A 16751-nucleotide genomic window follows, 5' to 3' on the forward strand; every position below is an offset into this window, starting at 1 on the left:
TACACATGGGTGCACATAATTCTCTACAAGACTGAAGTACAAGATGTCTTCAGACGATTCGCCAATCGAGAAATGAACAATTATGGCCTCAAGATCAAGCATATCAGAAGTGATAACGGCACTGAATTCAAGAACACCGGGCTTGATCTTTATCTGGATACAATGAGAAACACTCATGAATTTTCTACTCCGTACACACCTCAGCAAAATGGCATTGTTGAGCGCAAGAACAGAACCCTCATTGAGATGGCTCGAACAATGCTCGACGAGTACAAGACACAAAGAAAGTTCTGGCCTGAAGCTATTGATACTGCATGTCACATCATCAACCGTGTCTACATCCACAAGCTTCTGGGCAAAACATCCTATGAGCTCCTTACCAACAAGAAGCCAAATGTCAGCTACTTCAGAGTCTTTGGTGCTAGGCTCTGGATCAAGGATCCCCATCACAAGTCAAAATTTGAACCCAAAGCTCACGAAGGCTTCATGCTCGGCTATGGAAAGGATTCGCACTCTTACAGAGTCTTCAACCTCTTCCACTACAAAATCGTTGAAACAGTGGATGTGCGATTTGATGAAACCAATGGTTCACAACGAGAGCTCCTGCCAAGCACACTAGATGAAGCTCCTTCCAGTGAATCTATCAAGCTGATGGGAACTGGTGAAATCATGCCCTCTGAAGCACAGCCTGAAGAGGAACTTATCATTTCTGCACCAAACCAACCTGAAGACAATGCTTAGACCGAAGACAATCCTTCCAATGATGACAATGATCAGCATGAGCAAGGTCTTCGCCTAGTTCATCCTCATGTTGCAAATGAAGTACAAATTGAGAAGATAATTGATAGCATCAACGCACCTGGTCCGCTTACTCGATCAAGAGCAACACAGTTAGCAAATTTCTGTGGGCATTTTTCATTTGTATCAATATCTGAACCCAAGAAAGTTGCTAAAGCCTTTATGGAACCAGAATGGATTCAAGCCATGCAAGAAGAACTTCAACAGTTCAAGCTGAATAATGTTTGGGAACTTGTCAAGCGCCCTGACCCTCGCCAGCATAACATTATTGGCACCAAATGGATATATCGGAACAAATAAGATGAGCATGGTCAAGTCATCAGAAACAAAGCACGTCTTGTGGCACAAGGATATACTCAAGTTGAAGGAATTGACTTCGATGAAACATTTGCTCCTGTCGCTAGGCTTGAAGCTATTCGCATACTGCTAGCCTATGCAAATCACCACAACATCCTGCTATATCAAATGGATGTGAAAAGTGCTTTCCTCAATGGCAAGATTGAAGAAGAAGTGTATGTTGCTCAACCACCTGGCTTTGAAGATCCAAAACATCCTGAAATGGTGTACAAACTCAACAAAGCACTGTATGGCCTCAAACAAGCTCCTCGCGCTTGGTATGATACAATCAAAGACTTCCTGAAGAGCAAAGGCTTCAAACCAGGATCCCTAGATCCCACACTCTTCATGAAGACATATGATGGCGAACTGTTTGTGTGCCAAATATATGTGGATGACATAATCTTCGGCTGCACCAACCAGAAGTATAGTGATGAGTTTGGATACATGATGCAAGAGCAATATCAGATGTCCATGATGGGTGAACTGAAGTTCTTCCTTGGTCTTCAAATTCGACAGCAAAGGAATGGCATCTTCATATCTCAAGAAAAATATCTCAAAGACTGCCTGAAGAAGTTCGGCATGCAAGATTGCAAAGGTTACACGACGCTAATGCCTGCCAAACATCATCTTGGTCCCAACGACAATGGTAAAGAGTTCGATCAAAAGGTATACCACTCCATGATTGGTTCTTTACTTTACCTATGTGCATCTAGGCCAGATATTATGCTTAGTGTTTGCATGTGTGCTTGATTCCAAGCGGCACCAAAGGAATCGCATCACTTAGCTGTGAAGCGAATTCTTAGATATTTGGCTTACACCCCAACACTCGGATTATGGTATCCAAAGGGCTCAAGGTTTGATCTGGTTGGATTCTCGGATGCTGATTATGCTGGTGACAAGGTGGATCGCAAGTCAACATCGGGAACATGTCACCTTCTCGGACGATCACTTGTCTGTTGGTCTTCAAAGAAGCAGAACTGTATATCACTCTCAACTGCTGAATCTGAATACATTGCTGCTGGATCTTGTTGTGCTCAGCTTCTGTGGATGAAGCAAACTCTCAAGGACTATGGCATCGATCTGAAGCAAGTCCCTCTCTTCTGCGACAACGAAAGCGCCATCAAGATTGCCAACAATCAAGTTCAGCACTCGAAGACAAAGCACATTGAAATTCATCATCATTTTGTTAGAGATCATGTCATGAAGAAGGATATTGACATCATTCACGTCAACACTGAAGAGCAACTGGCAGATAGCTTCACAAAGCCCTTGGACGAGAAAAGGTTTTGCAAGTTATGGTGTGAGCTAAATATCTTGGAATCCTCAAATGTCCTGTGATCAGGCACACATCCTAACACTTATGCATGTTGATGACTTAAATGTGCAACAAACGAAGTAAAGTATATCTTCAATCAATGAAGACTTACATTCTGAGTGTGAATACATTAACATGGAATTTGACTTCGGAGTGCCACGATAATTGTGCGTCGTGTCTGGGTCTAATACTTCCTATACGGTGGGTAACGCCACCACCAAAATTTCTTGGTTTGAAGTGTTTCACTCATGGCGTTATTGTTGAATATCTTCGCATATTGATTTGTCTTCAACTTTCAACTTATCTTCATGATTTACTTCACTATGTTGAGTTGATTGCTTTCTCATATATATATATATATATATATATATATATATATATATATATATATATATATATATATGCTAGTATTTTGTCCTCTACAGCATTCACTTATAGCTATGTCTTCACTGTTGAATCTTTTGAACTAAGTGAATGTGATCGGACCCTAATCTCTCTATGCTTACTATCTCAAACTCTATCTGTCCAAATCATATGCATTCTGTTGAAACTGTCGAATGTCTTCTCTGCATTCCTATCAGCAGAAGACACAGAGACAAACATCAAGTCCTATTTAAATGATTCATCTTTATTGCCGATATCCGGAGAAGCCGGAACAACCATCCGACAAACTTGGTGGGCGTGGGAACGTGGGACAACTCTAAATATGTTGCATGCTTGCCACGTGTCCCACGGATGTGAACAGACAGGGGCACCTGCGTAATTGCGATGTGTCGCACGCCTACTTATAAATACGTGTCCCCTGCGGTCAAGAAAACCTTCTTCCACCTCTCCACCTCGTCAAAACCCTACCGCCGCCGCTAGCTCTCGACAACGCCGGCGATGAAGCGCTTAGCTGCCGCGACTTCTCCGACGCCGTCCTCACGCCGGCCGCGGGCATCATCCTCTCCGCCACTGCCGTAGGTGTCCTCCGTCGCCAAGTTAGGGCACGGTGGACTGAACTGCTCGGTCTCCAAATACTTCCCATCTAGCAGTTCTTCGTGTGGTAAATATAACTCTATTTTTACCAGCTTTTTGATCCTCAATGATTCATCCAATTTATCAAAATTGGTTTCTATCTATACAAAGTTAGATCTACTCTGTCTGCATCTCATACTGCCTAGTATATTCACTTAAGCTTCACATCTAGTTAGATTCCTCACTTGTACTTATTCACGGATTCGTATAAATCTGGAACCGACTCTCAACATATAAGTGAATGTCTTTGCAACAAGAGGTCAATGTCTTCAAACTGATTTATCTTCAAAATCTTCTGAGAATGCATATGACCTCTTCCCCTTCCCTCGCATCTCTAATGCCGTCACAGGTACATGTCCGTGGGAGAATCCCTACGTTCTCATAGTCTACATTCGTTTGCAGAATTCTTACAGCAACACATTGATTCTCCTGAAGCCAGTTCCTATCTGACCAGCAAGAGAAAGCCTTTGAAGCCTTTGAACATATTGAAACTGTTCAGTTTGAAGTTCATGGCTGCAGAGAAATCAGTAAGGAAGGGTGGCAGACAGCGTCGTGGGGGAACTTCAAAGGATCTGCCTGATGATCTTGCTGAAATCTACAAAATAGATCCTGAAGAGGATTACAATCAGCGCAAGACTCGAATCCAATGGATTCGACGCTATTGGGCTGAACAGTGGTTCAAGTACAAGTTCGTGACCCAGGAGTACGCAGAGAAAAATGCTATCAAGAGCCCTTGGGGTGATATTCTCTATCGAGGCCTTCCTCCCAAGAACAAAGCTGAAGCCATTGCGCAAGAATTCTATCCTTGCATGGTCCGTGGACCACAGCCTGAAGAAGCCGACCCATCATCATTGCTCTGGTGTCGTCACGACAATCTCTTCAAGCGCAATTTTCAGTATGCTAAGGCTTCAGCAAAGGAAAACAAGAAGTCATGGGGATTAGACTTCAATCCTGGTCCCTCTGCTCCCCGTGATGATGGCACACGTGAAGCTGAAGAAAATAGAATTGGCTCCTTTGCAAACCTTGAAGGCCTCATCTCCTACATCTTGGTGCAAGGTGCCAAAGTGGATCATTCTGACAATGATGATGATTCTGATGAAGCCCCAGCTCCTCCTCCAAGGCCGCAGAAGCCAAAGAAGATTAAGGCTTCATCATCAGCTGCACCTCCAAAAGCTTCTAGTGTGAAGCCACTGGCCACTGCACCTCCAAAAGCTTCTAGTGTGAAGCCACTGGCCACTGCACCTCCTGAAGTCAGTGTGCATTCTGAAGATCTTTCACGCATCTCCAAGAAGACGGAGAAGAAAAAGAAAATCGTCAAGAGTACTGATCAGGCTTTGACTCCAGTTGCTATTCTGCGTGAAGAGCCCATTGATCTGTCCAGCGATGACGAACTTGCAGATGATGCTCTTGAGCAACTGATCAAGAGCAAGGAAGAAGCAGAGATCTTCAACAACTTGCCTCTCTTTGACGTGGCAATCATTCATAACTTCATTGATGAATGGTTTGACACACCAAACCTCAGCTTCGATGATCTACAACTTCCAATCGGCCTCAGCATCGCCTTCAATGGCGCCATTGCTTCTGAGCTAGCTATTGCTTAGTGCATCGTCGAACTGAAGCACAAGATTGACTATGAAAAGGCTCAGTTCAAGAAGCATGTGGCCACGCTCAACGTGCAAGATGTCAAGAACTTCAAGATAATGTTGCACGAGCTCAAAGAAGCCTTTCACAAGAAGCGTGAAGAAGCTCGAGGCTCCAGAGAGCGTATGAAGAGTCTAGCTGACAAGTGTGTGCTTGCCTACAATGAGGCTGAGAAGAGCAAGGCTCTTGGTCGTCCTGGCATCGACCCCAGGATGGCTGCAAAGAAGTAGAAATTGACTGTCCAATCTGCACCTTCAAGGCCAGATGAACCTCGCATTGTCTTCCCAAGCAGCATGACTGGCTCGAAGCCAAGAGTCACATCAACTGCTTCGGAACAGAAGAAGACGAGGGCTGCAGAGGCTGAAGCCAGAAAATGGAAAACCTCAGAAGCCTCTGAAGTTGCTCCCTCCAAGAAGAAGCGCAAGATCAAGAAAAGTCGGGCTGCTCCCACAAAGCCCCTTGTTGTTGAATCCATCTCAGTGGTTCGTCCTACATCTGCATCCCAAGAACTTCGCATGACTGTTCATGAGCCTGCTTCCACAGAGGCTCCTGAAGCTGAAGAGGTTCCAGCAGCTGAACCCACCGCTGTTGGAGACATTGGTCAAGATGACAATGTTGAAGATGATGAAGTTCTTCCTCAAATTGAATATAATGTGGTATCATCGCATGTTCGTACGAACAGCGAAATCATCAGCATTGGTCGTCCTCTGACACAAATTGCTCAGGATGCTTCATGGGCTGATCGCCCACAAGAACAAGACTCCCCCAGCACTCCCCAACAACAACAAACCACACCATCCGTGCAAGTTGAAGAGGATGAGGACCTGCCCACTCCATCTCCAAAGGCGTCGCCTGTACTACAAAGGCTTCGCAAAGGACCAAGGCCTCAAGCTCCTCTTCCGAGCGTTCCAGAAGGAGAAGTGCACCATCAACCTATTGCACGTCAAGTGTTTTCAGAAGCCACTCCTGCTGTGAATGTCTCTGAGTCTGAAGCCCCAGCTGCTGAAGACAATCTGGTTGCATCAGCCGATGAAGAACGTCAAGAAGAATGTGTCCATACTCCCCCCATTCCTGAAGAAACTGTTCATGAAGTGAACGTGTCTGTGCCTGACCCTCCAGCTCAGCAAGTGGAGGTTGAAAATCCTGAAGCTGCCACTACCAACGCAAGTGAAGCTCGTGACGTTGTCATGACTAAAGCTAATGTGGAGCTTGAACCAACCAGTGTGCCTGAAACCAATGAGGCAACTGCTCCTGAAGCACCTGTTGTGCAGCCTGAAGCCTCAGCTGCTGCCACTGCTCCTGTTCCGCCACAAAGGCCCTATACAATCGAGCAAGCATAACACCATGGCGAGCTAGTCACAGTAAGATGGCTTGTTCTGGTCCCTCTTCCTACTGTCTCTGGTCCTCAATTTGACTATCACATTGAGCATAGGCCTCAGGTCCAGAAGCCAAAGCCAAGACTGCCAAGGTTTCCTGGTACTGCCACATCTGTCGGGTCTTTTAATGCAAATGGCTTCAAGAGCCACAACACATTCTTTGACAGCTCAAAGAACCCCCTACACGAAGCCAAGAATATCATCAGATCGATTCTGGAGTCATCAGCAGCGAAGCTATTACTCCTGTGTTCTGTATGATCAAGGGCGCATCTTCCCTCATATGCGCCTCAACACTGAAGCCATTGCTGGACTGCTGTGCTTAGAAGAAGCACTTGACTGCTTTCATGATGCTGGTCTACTCAGCTTTGTCACAGACAAAGAACATTGGAATGAAGAGCTATTGCTTCAATTCTATGCTACACTCCACATTCGCGGTTATAACAGAGATACGAAGACATGGGTTCTCGAGTGGATGACAGGAAATGTTCATCATGAAGCCAAAGCTCTTGACATCATTGAGCTTACAGGCCTATCCACTCCCTGAGATCTATATGAACCTGGTTGTCAAAAACACCGCAATGCACTGGAAAGCATCTTCCATAAGCCTGAACCTAATATGAGCCAGATGTTGAGCATGATGAAGCCTTTGCCACGTGATGCTGAATATCCAAAGGAGTTCTTTGTTGATGACCTTGAGTATCTGCCACGCACCATATATCACATCATCAGGCGGACTCTATGGCCTATCAAAGGACATTCATCAGCTGCAAAACTTGAAGGAGCCATGAAGACATTGGTCTTTTACATCCTCAATGGCATCAGCTTCAATGTGCAAGATTTCTTCATCAGGCAACTGGCTGCATCTGGATCTGACCTCTTCGGACTGAAATTCTATGCTCCATGGGTCATGCGCCTCATCAAGCAACACTCTGTTGTCAACTATCAACCATCTGCTCGCAATCAGGTGATCTTCCTACCAGAGGTTGATATGTCAGTTGAAGCCATATACCCTGAACCTGCCAAGAAGCCTCTTTGTCTTCAGAATGCTGAACATCAAAGCTTCACTCGGCCTATGGAAGGAGTCCAAGCTATCTCGCGTGTCTATCCAATGGCTGGGAATACTCGTCTGCCTCATCGTGCACCAACTGAAGCTACTGAGAGTACCATTGCTCAAAGGCCTCGGAAGCGCTCTCGGGTCCTAAATGACCGAGAACTTCTTGTGGCCCTACATCAGAAGCAAGATAAGCATCATTTTTGGCTGAAGCATCAGATGCAAAGCCTCTTGGTGGACGTAAATCGCATTCAAAACCTTGCCACTAAGAATGCATTTGTCACTCACGAAACTTGTCGGCGTTCATGGAAGAGTTTGACCCTACTCAGTGCTGAAGCTAATCTTCAAGACGATGGCTTCTCGAAAAGATTCAAGTTTGACTCCGCTCCTCCACGGAATGTTGTCCTACGAAGAACTCCATCTCTTGAAGACTCTGATTATTCTTGCTCTGCGGCAACTGTCAATGCCAATGTGATCGATGATGAAGACGATGCTACTTCACCGCCCCCTACTTCTGCATGCATCGACACTGCACCAAGTTCGTCTGCACCACCAAACGACAATGACAACCCTGCTGCTTCAACTACTCCTCATGAGGACGAGTACATGCTCTATGTCTTCAAACCTTTTTTGTCATTACTGACAAAAGGGGGAGAAGCGTATGAGTTTGATAGTCTTCAAGCGGGTTCATAAGGGCGGTTGCTTTATATTATTGCCTAGTTCTTACAACTCTTGCTTTTTGATACACTTCGTTCTTTGAGTTGTAACACTTAAACTTGATGGTCGTCTGCTACTTATTTGCGTTTCCACGTGCGATGATAACTTCCGCACTTAGATCATTCTGCAGACGTCCATTTTTCATTATGCATGTCATTCTCTTAGCTATATCATTTCATGCATGATGAATTATCTTCATAAGTTGAAGAGGATCTCCACAAGTACAACCTGCCATGTGCATTTGCATTCCAAAAGCAAATTATTTATATGCACATCTTCAGGGGGAGCCCTTGCCTCTTATGAAGATAATACCCTATCCTTTACAATTTCACATACTTCTTTCCTGTTGAAAACTTCAACCAGTTTGTCATCAATCACCAAAAAGGAGGAGATTGTAAGTGCATCTAGTGCCACCCCTAGTTGGTTTTGGAGTATTGACGACAAAGTTGGTTGAGGGACTAATGCGTTTGTGAGAATTGTAGGATAACGCAGGTAGTGTCCCTCTTTGATACGGTTTACCTACCGGAGATGAGCCCTAAAAATGTATGAAGACATTGAAGACATTGGTGGTGTGTGAAGATATTCACACTGAAGTCTATGACATGAGAAGACATTGAGTGAAGATTATGGAGCGCGAAGACTGAGTTGTTTCGTTGTTTCCTTTTCTTCTGTGTTGAGTCATAGGAACCACCGTACTGTTAAGTGGGGTCCAAGTGAACTAAGTCAGAGTGACTGAAGTGATGCTCAACCCAAATCCTATGTCTTCGAGCGAAGACAATGAGAGCAAATCTTATCCAGAGCTGGATGAGTCAGCTTTGCTTGTAGCCCAAGTAAAGTTGTCGTGTGTGTTTGAAATCTGACTGTTGGAACACGTGTCAGTTCCTTAGTGACCCAGGGTCATTTCAGACATATCAGGTCGGGTTGCCTTGTGGCTATAAATAGCCCACCCCTTACACAATAAATTGGTGGCTGCTCAGAGTTAGTTTACGACTTATGTCGTTTTGAGAGCAACCCACCTCGAAGCCTTTGAGAGAGAAATCCTTGCAAGGACAAAACCCAAACACCTAGAGCCAAAGAGTGTTAGGCATCACTGAAGTCTTTTTGTCTGTGTGACCTGAAGACTTATTACACTTGAGGACTGTGTATCCTCCAGCCGGTTAGGCGTCGCGTTCTGAGCATACAAGAGTCATTGTGGATTGCCGGGTGAACGAAGTCTGTGAAGGTTCGGAAGTCTACCTTGAAGACTTACCAGAGTGATTGGGCGAGGACTAGGTGTTCTTAGCTCAAGGGGAATAAGGTGAAGACACGGTCTTCTGAGTTGAATCTCAGCCTCCCTAACCAGATGTACAGTTGTCACAGCAACTGGAACTGGTCCAACAAATCTTGTGTCTTCGACAAGTGACTGGTTCTATCTCTTCCCTCCTTTACTTTGAGTCTGTCTTCGTGAAGTCATTGCTTATCTATCTTATCTGATTGACTTCATTGCTTGACTACTATTGTTGATTGGCTTCGTACTATCTTCCATCCTGATCCTACTACCTAGCTGCTATTAGTCTTCGTACGTTAACACTATTGCATACTTGACTATGGCTTGCTTGTTGTAGTTTATCTTCCGCTGCATATCAATTAGGTCATTTCTATTGTTTGTCTTCAAAACTACCATGTTTTGAAGACTTTGATAAAAATCGCCTATTCACCCCCCTTCTAGTCGATAACTAGCACTTTCAACAACATATGTTGTCATGCGGTTTGACCGATAAAGATCTTCATAGAATATGTAGGAGCCAATATGAGCATCCAGGTTCCACTATTGGTTATTGACCAGAAACAGTTCTAGCTCATGTCTACATAGTTCTCGAACCTGTAGGGTCCGCACGCTTAAGGTTTCGATGACAGTTATATTATGAGTTTATGAGTTTTGATGTATCGAAGTTTGTTCGGAGTCCCGGATGAGATTACGGACATGACGAGGAGTCTCGAAATGGTGGAGACATGAAGATTGATATATTGGAAGCCTATGTTTGGATATCCGAAGTGTTCTGGGTGAAATCGGGATTTTACCGAACTACCGGGAGGTTAACGGAACCCCCCGGGAACATAATGGGCCTTAGTGGCCCTAGGTGGAAGAGAGGAGAGGCGGCTAGGGCTGGGCCGCACGCCCCTCCCCCCCAGTCCAAATAGGACAAGGAGAGGGGGGCAGCGCCCCCCTTCCTTCTTCTCCTCCACTCCTTCCCCCTCCCCAAGTCCTAATCCAACTAGGAAGGGGGGGAGTCCTACTCCCGGTGGGAGTAGGACTCCTCCCGGCGCGCCCTCTCCCTTGGCCGGCCGCACCCCCCTTGCTCCTTTATATACGGGGGCAGGGGGCACCTCTAAGACACAACAATTGATCTCTTGATCTCTTAGCCGTGTGCGAGTCCGGGGATCGTCGTCGAGTTGAACGTGTGCTAGAACTCGGAGGTGCCATAGTTTTGGTGCTTGATCGGTCGGGCCGTGAAGACGTATGACTACATCAACCGCATTGTTCTAACGCTTCTGCTTTCGGTCTATGAAGGGTACATGGACAACACTCTCCCCTCTCGTTTCTATGCATCACCATGATCTTGCGTGTGCTTAGGAATTTTTTTGAAATTACTACGTTCCCCAACAGTGGCATCCGAGCCTGGTTTTATGCGTAGATGTCATATGCACGATTAGAACACAAGTGAGTTGTGGGTGATATAAGTCATACTGCTTACCAGCATGTCATACTTTGGTTCAGCGGCATTGTGAGATGAAGCGGCCCGGACCGACATTACGCGTACGCTTACGCGATACTGGTTTCACCACTACGAGCACTCGTTGCTTAAAGGTGACCGGCGGGTGTCTGTCTCTCTCACTTTAGTTGAACCGAGTGTGGCTACACCCGGTCCTTATGAAGGTTGAAACAGCACCAACTTGACAAACTATCATTGTGGTTTTGATGCGTAGGTAATAACGGTTCTTGCTAAGCCCGTAGCAGCCATGTAAAATTTGCAACAACAAAGTAGAGGACGTCTAACTTGTTTTTGCAGGGCATGTTGTGATGTGATATGGTCAAGACTTGATGCTATATTTTATTGTATGAGATGATCATGTTTTGTAACCGAGTTATCGGCAACTGGTAGGAGCCATATGGTTGTCGCTTTATTGTATGAAATGCAAACGCCCTGTAATTGCTTTACTTTATCACTAAGCGGTAGCGATAGTTGTAGAAGCAATAGATGGCGTAATGACAACGATGCTACGATGGAGATCAAGGTGTCGCGCCAATGACGATGGTGATCACGACGGTGCTTCGGAGATGGAGATCACAAGCACAAGATGATGATGGCCATATCATATCACTTATATTGATTGCATGTGATGTTTATCCTTTATGCATCTTTTCTTGCTTTGATTGACGGTAGCATTTTAAGATGATCTCTCACTAAATTATCAAGAAGTGTTCTCCCTGAGTATGCACCGTTGTGAAAGTTCTTCATGCTGAGACACCACATGATGATCGGGTGTCATAGGATCTACATTCAAATACAATGGGTGCAAAACAGTTGCACATGCAGAATACTCAGGTTAAACTTGACGAGCCTAGCATATACAGATATGGCCTCGGAACACGGAGATCGAAAGGTCAAACATGAATCATATAGTAGATATGATGAACATAGTGATGTTCACCATTGAAACTACTCCATCTCACGTGATGATCGGACATGGTTTAGTTGATTTGGATCACGTGATCACTTAGATGACTAGAGAGATGTCTGTCTAAGTGGGAGTTCTTAAGTAATATGATAATTTGAACATAAATTTATCATGAACTTATTACCTGAGAGTATTTTGCTTTTCTATGTTTGTTGTAGATAGATGGCTCGTGCTGTTGTTCCGTTAAATTTTAATGCGTTCCTTGAGAAAGCTAAGTTGAAAGATGATGGTAGCAATTACAAGGACTGGGTCCGTAACCTGAGGATTATCCTCATTATGTCCTGGAAGCACCGCTGGGTGCCAGGCCTGCTGCAGATGCAACTGACGACGTTAAGAACGTCTGGCAGAGCAAAGCTGATGACTACTCGATAGTTCAGTGTGCCATGCTTTATGGCTTGGAACCGGGTCTTCAACAACGTTTTGAACGTCATGGAGCATATGAGATGTTCTAGGAGTTGAAGTTAATATTTCAAGCAAATGCCCAGATTGAGAGATATGAAGTCTCCAATAAGTTCTATAGCTGTAAGATGGAGGAGAATAGTTCTGTCAGTGAACATATACTCAAAATGTCTGGGTATAATAATCACTTGATTCAACTGGGAGTTAATCTTCCTGATGATAGTGTCATTGGCAGAATTCTTCAATCACTGCCACCAAGCTACAAGAGCTTCATGATGAACTATAATATGCAAGGGATGGACAAGACTATTCCCGAGCTCTTCGCAATGCTAAAAGCTGCGGATGTAGAAATCAAGAAGGAGCATCAAGTGTTGATGGTCAATAAGACCACCACTTTCAAGAAAAAGGGCAAAGGGAAGAAGAACGGGAACTTCAAGAAGAACAGCAAGCAAGTTGCTGCTCAAGAGAAGAAACCCAAGTCTGGACCTAAGCCTGAGACTGAGTGCTTCTACTGCAAGCAGACTGGACACTGTAAGCGGAACTGCCCCAAGTATTTGGCGGATAAGAAGGATGGCAAAGTGAACAAAGGTATATGTGATATACATGTTATTGATGTGTACCTTACTAATGCTCACAGTAGCACCTGGGTATTTGATACTGGTTCTTTTGCTAATATTTGCAACTCAAAACAGGGACTACGGATTAAGTGAAGATTGGATAAGGACGAGGTGACGATGCGCGTGGGAAATGGTTCCAAAGTCGATGTGATCGCGGTCGGCACGCTACCTCTACATCTACCATCGGGATTAGTTTTAGACCTAAATAATTGTTATTTGGTGCCAGCGTTAAGCATGAACATTATATCTGGATCTTGTTTGATGCGAGACGGTTATTCATTTAAATCAGAGAATAATGGTTGTTCTATTTATATGAGTAATATCTTTTATGGTCATGCACCCTTGAAGAGTGGTCTATTTTTATTGAATCTCGATAGTAGTGATACACATATTCATAATGTTGAAACCAAAAGATGCAGAGTTGATAATGATAGTGCAACTTATTTGTGGCACTATCGTTTGGGTCATATTGGTGTAAAGCGCATGAAGAAACTCCATACTGATGGACTTATGGAATCACTTGATTATGAATCACTTGGTACTTGTGAACCGTGCCTCATGGGCAAGATGACTAAAACGCCGTTCTCCGGAACTATGGAGCGAGCAACTGATTTATTGGAAATCATACATACTGATGTATGTGGTCCAATGAATATTGAGGCTCGCGGCGGCTATCGTTATTTTCTCACCTTCACAGATGATTTGAGCATATATGGGTATATCTACTTGATGAAACACAAGTCTGAAACATTTGAAAAGTTCATAGAATTTCAGAGTGAAGTGGAAAATCATCGTAACAAGAAAATAAAATTTCTATGATCTGATCGTGGAGGAGAATATTTGAGTTACGAGTTTGGTTTACATTTGAAGCAATGCGGAATAGTTTCGCAACTCACGCCACTCGGAACACACAATGAAATGGTGTGTCCGAACGTCGTAATCGTACTTTACTAGATATGGTGCGATCTATGATGTCTCTTACTGATTTACTGCTATCATTTTCGGGTTATGCTTTAGTGACGATCACATTCACGTTAAATAGGGCACCATCAAAATCCGTTGAGACGACGCCTTATGAACTGTGGTTTGGCAAGAAACCAAAGTTGTCGTTTCTTAAAGTTTGGGGCTGCGATGCTTATGTGAAGAAACTTCAACCAGATAAGCTCGAACCTAAATCGGAGAAATGTGTCTTCATAGGATACCCAAAAGAGACTATTGGGTACACCTTCTATCACAGATCTGAGGGCAAGATTTTTGTTGCTAAATTCAGATCCTTTCTAGAGAAGGAGTTTCTCTCGAAAGAAGTGAGTGGGAGGAAAGTAGAACTTGATGAGGTAACTGTACCTGCTCCCTTATTGGAAAGTAGTTCATCACAAGAACCGGTTCCTGTGAAAACTACACCAATCAGTGAGGAAGCTAATGATATTGATCATGAAACTTCAGATCAAGTTACTACCGAACCTCATAGGTCTACCAGAGTAAGATCCGCACCAGAGTGGTACGGTAATCCTATTCTGGAAGTCATGTTACTTGACCATGGCGAACGTACGAACTATGAGGAAGCGATGATGAGCCCAGATTCCGCAAAATGGCTTGAGGCCATGAAATCTGAGATGGGATCCATGTATGAGAACAAAGTATAGACTTTGGTTGACTTGCCCGATGATCGGAAAGCCATCGAGAATAAATGGATCTTCAAGAAGAAGACTGAGGCTGATGGTAATGTAACTGTCTACAAAGCTCGATTTGTTGCGAAAGGTTTTCGACAAGTTCAAGGGGTTGACTACGATGAGACTTTCTCACCCATAGCGATGCTTAAGTCTGTCCGAATCATGTTAGCAATTGCCACATTTTATGATTATGAAATTTGGCAAATGGATGTCAAAACTGCATTCCTCAATGGATTTCTGGAAGAAGAGTTGTATATGATGCAGCCAGAAGGTTTTGTCGATCCAAAAGGTGCTAACTAAGTGTGCAAGCTCCAACGATCCATTTATGGACTGGTGCAAGCATCTCGGAGTTGGAATAAACGCTTTGATAGTGTGATCAAAGCGTATGGTTTTATACAGACTTTTGGAGAATCCTGTATTTACAAGAAAGTGAGTGGGAGCTCTGTAGCTTTTCTGATATTATATGTAGATGACGTATTGTTAATCGAAAATGATATAGAATTTTTGGATAACATAAAGGGATACTTGAATAAAAGTTTTTCGATGAAAGACCTTGGTGAAGCTTCTTACATATTGGGCATCAAGATCTATAGAGATAGATCAAGACGCTTAATTGGACTTTCACAAAGCACATACCTTGATAAAGTTCTGAAAAAGTTCAAAATGGATCAGGCAAAGAAAGGGTTCTTGCATGTATTACAAGGTGTGAACTTGAGTCAGACTCAATGCCCGACCACAGCAGAAGATAGAGAGAAAATGAAAGATGTTCCCTATGCTTCAGCCATAGGCTCTATCATGTATACAATGCTGTGTACCAGACCTGATGTATGCTTAGCAATAAGTTTAGCAGGGAGGTACCAAAGTAATCCAGGAGTGGATCACTGGACAGTGGTCAAGAATATCCTGAAATACCTGAAAGGGACTAAGGATATGTTTCTCGTTTATGGAGGTGACAAAGAGCTAGTCGTAAATGGTTACGTCGATGCAAGCTTTGACATGTTTATATTGAACGGTGGAGCTGTCAGTTGGTGCAGTTCTAAACAAAGTGTCGTGGCGGGATCTACATGCGAAGAGGAGTACATAGCTGCTTCGGAAGCAGCAAATGAAGGAGTCTGGATGAAGGAGTTCATTTCCGATCTAGGTGTCATACCTAGTGCATCGGGACCAATGAAGATCTTTTGTGACAGTACTGGTGCAATTGCCTTGGCAAAGGAATGCAGATTTCACAAGAGGACCAAGCACATCAAGAGACGCTTCAATTCCATCTGGGACCAAGTCCAGGTGGGAGACATAGAGATTTGCAACATACATACGGATCTGAATGTTGCAGACCCATTGACTAAGCCTCTTCCACGAGCAAAACATGATCAACACCAAGACTCCATGGGTGTTAGAATCATTACTGTGTAATCTAGATTATTGACTCTATTGCAAGTGGGAGACTGAAGGAAATATGCCCTAGAGGCAATAATAAAGTTATTATTTATTTCCTCATATCATGATAAATGTTTTTTATTCATGCTATAATTGTATTAACCGGAAACATGATAAATGTGTGAATACATAGACAAACTTAATGTCACTAGTATGCCTCTACTTGACTAGCTCATTAATCAAAGATGGTTATGTTTCCTAATCATAGACATCTGTTGTCATTTGATTAACGGGATCACATCATTAGGAGAATGATGTCATTGACTTGACCCATTCCGTTAGCTTAGCACTTGATCGTTTAGTATGTTGCTATTGCTTTCTTCATGACTTATACAAAGTTCCTATAACTATGAGATTATGCAACTCCTGTTTATCGGACGAACACTTTGTGTGCTGCCAAACGTCACAACGTAACTGGGTGATTATAAAGGAGCTCTACAGGTGTCTCCAAAGGTACATGTTGAGTTGGCATATTTTGAGATTAGGTTTTTTCACTCCGATTGTCGGAGAGGTATCTCTAGGCCCTCTCGGTAATGCACATCACTATAAGCCTTGCAAGCAATGTAGCTAATGAGTTACTTATGGAATGATGCATTACGTAATGAGTAAAGAGACTTGCCGGTAACGAGATTGAACTAGGTATTGGATACCGACGAT

Source organism: Triticum dicoccoides, chromosome 2B, assembly GCF_002162155.2.
Source record: "Triticum dicoccoides isolate Atlit2015 ecotype Zavitan chromosome 2B, WEW_v2.0, whole genome shotgun sequence".
NCBI lineage: Eukaryota > Viridiplantae > Streptophyta > Magnoliopsida > Poales > Poaceae > Triticum > Triticum dicoccoides.